A 3,985-nucleotide genomic window follows, 5' to 3' on the forward strand; every position below is an offset into this window, starting at 1 on the left:
CAACCCAAGAACCTCCATGCATGCAATCCCTACTGCCCTTGCCCCTTTCGGGTACGATAGTCTTCCACTAGCTTTCCTAGTTAGTTGGCCAAGGGCGTCCCATTAAACCCTTGTGGTGGCACGTGTTTCTCAAGTTAAGCTCCATGTTCCAATTAACATTAATGATCTTGACATGAACATAAATAAAATAACAGAATAATGGAACATGGATATAACAAAATATTATCCCAAAACCATGTAAAGCAATAGCAAACTACCCAATGATTCAGGGATAACAAGGTAAAGAGAGAAACAATCTAGGGTGACCTAACGGGTCCCATCAAAATTAAGCCTATGCATGGTAAATGATTATAAAGGACATTATTGGGTAACAAAAGTGGTCAAGGGCACAACTTGCCTTCAATGAGCTCCTGCTCAGCTACTTCTATCTGCTGGTCACCAGGATCCTCAGTCACAGGTTCCTCTACTCGCCACAATACAAACAAGCACAATATATAGAGAAAATTAACATCACACCAAACATGTAAAAAATACATAATAATAATATACACATTAAAATAAAATCCTAGGAACATGAATCATAATTTTTTGAGTTATAGATTTTGAGATATTAATTTCCAAAGGTTTTATGTGCTTGAAATATGGTTAAGTGAGAAATTATTTTTCTTACTATTTTCATGTCAAAACAGAGGCTCTAATGATAGATAATAATATTATAAAATTTTAGAAAGTGGAATGGGTTAATTTGGAGCTCATATGAATTTTCTATGAATTATTAAAGTTCTAGCATTTATTTTTGTATTAAAAATCTATTTTCCAATTACTTTTCTCTGATTTTATAATACTCTGGACTGCGCGTCATTTACTAAGAAATACAGGGGCTAATTTGAATAATTCACCAGAATCAGTCCAACCCTAGGGTGGACGGCGGGTTGTTTTCTATTAAAATCAGGGGCTCGTTTGCAATTATGTTGGACGAAGGGGTATCGTCGCTTTTCGGCCGTCCGATCAGGAGAGGGTGGTCCAGATAGAACGCCGAGACGCCCAACCGGTATACGCTCACAACCCGAGGATCGCGATCCGACGGTGGCAGTTTTAAATAGATAAGGAGGGTTCTGAACCGCCCGATCAAGATCCAAGGGCCATCGCTGCTATTGCGCTACGCTACACCCAGATTGAATCTGCACCGTTCTTCAGCAATTCCACGGTTCCCACAGACCTAACCTTTCATTTAATCTTGACCGCAAGCTGAAAGCTCTCTTGTGGGCTTTGGTGTTTGGATGACAACTCAATTAAAGGACTAACAAGTGTGTTAAGTGTTGAACAGGTGCTTAATGTAAAGCTAACAGGGTTCAACACAAGTGAACAAGTGTGATGGTCCAAGGACTAGATGATGGATAGATGATGGACATCACAAGTAGATGGACATTGCATAAAGTGAGACTCGGGTGCGTAGCTCAGAAACAACTGATCAAGCCAAGGATGGAGGCAAGAAGAGCTTCGAGGTACCAAGTGCACGGGAGAAGGTCAAAGAGGCTGAGGAACCCAAAGCCAAGGGTGAAGAAGAAGACTTGCAAAGTCAAGGGTGATCGAGTTGAGAAGAGCTATGGCACATCAAGGATCACTACATAAGGACATGACTTACAACCAATGAGGTAACCGTTATAGTTATGTGGTGTAAGTCATAAGGCTCAAGATCAAGCTCTAAGAAGTGAACAAGGTCACTAGAAGGAGAACCAATGTCAAAACCAGGACTGGAAGCAGCCCAAAAGAGCTAAGTGCACCTTGACCTTTAGTTTGGGTTGTTCCTATGTTTGGAGATGTTCTATGTGACCTTTGCAAGATGTTGGAGCTCAGAAATGTCAATCTAGATCAAGTCAAGCTGACTTGATGATTTATGAGTCCAACATCAAAGCTCGAGCATGTTAACTGCTATAGAAGTAAAAATCAAGAGAAGGTATGTTTCTAGACTTAGCGCATTGGTTTTTGAGTACTAATATACTTGTCTAAGTGTTAGAAACAGAAAGAAGAAGAAAAGAAAAGAAATGCAAAAGGCTGGGATGTGTACAGCCAAGTCTCAGCTCAGTCTGGCACACCGGACTGTCTGGTGGTGCACCGGACAGTGTCCGGTGCGCCAAGCTGAACTCTGGTGAACAGGCCGCTCTCGGGAGAAGTCTGGCGACGATCGGCTATAATTCACCGGACTGTCCGGTGCACACCGGACTGTCCGGTGAGCCAACGGTCGACTGCGCCAACGGTCGGCCGCGCAATCCGCGCGTGACGCGTGGCCGAGCCAACGGTCAAATAGGAGCACCGGACTGTCCGGTGTGCACCGGACAGTGACCGGTGCGCCAACGGCTCCAAGACAGCAACGGTCGACTGCGCCATTTTTGGAAGGAAATCGGGCACCGGACAGTGTCCAGTGGTGCACCGGACTGTCCGGTGCACCACCCGACAGAAAGCTGATATTGCCTTCCAAATGAAGTCCAACGGCTCCTAGGCCCTTTGGGTCTATAAAAGGGACTCCTAGGCGCCTCCAACAGATACATAAGTGCAGCCAACAATTGTATACATCACTCGGATCGATTCTCTCTCTCATTCTCGTGTAAATCTCTCTAGTTTGTGTGAAGGCAAAGTTATAAGCCTCTAGAGAGTGGAGAGGTGCTGCAAAGAGCTAGAGCAAAGTCTTGAGCGCATTGTTACTCTGCCGGAGTGCTGTCAAGAAGAGTGTAAGCAGCCGCGGCTTTGTTGTAACCCAACTCAACATAGTGAAAGGCTCTATCTGTCATACTGACAGATCTGAGCAAACGGAGGAAGGAGTTGAAACAGACTCCAAGCCCAGGTGTGGCTAACTCCAACGAGGACTAGGCAAGCATTTCAGGTTTGGCCGAACCTCGGGATAAATCCTTGCGTCTATGTGCTCTGTTCCGTATTGTATTCTGACTCTTTGTCTTACTCGCCTTTATATCTGCACTTCAACACTTATCTGTGGTATAAGCTTTATTTGAAGTGCAGGACATTTTGAGACAGGATCTTCTATTTCGCTGCAACCTACTCGAAGGATCTTCTCATTCCACTGCGTACTAAGTCTTCGAGTAGAGTAAGAATTTAAGTTTTAAATTGATAAGTTTTATTCGCCTATTCACCCCCCCCCCTCTAGGCGACATCCAGATCATGTTCCCGGGTCAAAGGGAACTTTCAATTGGTATCAGAGCTAGGCCTCTCCAGTGTGGGCTTAGCCGTCCGGAGATGACGATGTCGTCACAAGAGGTAACTCTAGAACTTCTTTTAGGTGATGGTTCTAATTATAAATCTTGGTCTGTCTCTATTTATAATGCTTTCATGCATATTGATCCTGATTTAAGACAGATCTTTAGTAGAAGTATTTTTCCCTCTAATATTAGTAAAAACCCTTCTAATACTGAACTAAGATGTCTATCTCTTAATCACCATGCTTGCAACATCTTAGTTGACTCTCTTTCTAGATGTGCTTATTTTGCCATCATGAGTAGTGATAATGATTTATTTGTTGATGCTCATGATCTATGGACTAGAATTAAAATAAAATATTCTGAGTCCAATTGTACTACTTCTACTCCCTATGTTGCTTGTGGTACTAACCTTTCAAAGGGAGAAGAAAAACGATGGCAACCAAACGATGAATCCACCTCACCGACAGGTTTGTCTTCCACTAGTTATAAATGTCTTATTGCTAACAATGATAGTGGAGACGAAAGCGATGATGAGGAGGAATATGAGGATGATAGTGAGGATGAGTCTTCATCACCACAAGGTACATTTTCCTGTATTGCTTCCACTAATAATAATGACAGGGAAAATGAGACCGGTGATGTGGAAGAAGAGGAGATTCGCCGGTTCTACACCCATCTCAACAAAGAAGACAAAGTGCTCTTGGTTAAGTTGTTGAGGAGGAACAAGGAACAAGGCGAGACGCTTCTCAGGCTAGAGGAGACTCTCATCAAAA

Source organism: Zea mays, chromosome 6 (assembly GCF_902167145.1).
Source record: "Zea mays cultivar B73 chromosome 6, Zm-B73-REFERENCE-NAM-5.0, whole genome shotgun sequence".
Taxonomy (NCBI): Eukaryota; Viridiplantae; Streptophyta; class Magnoliopsida; order Poales; family Poaceae; genus Zea; species Zea mays.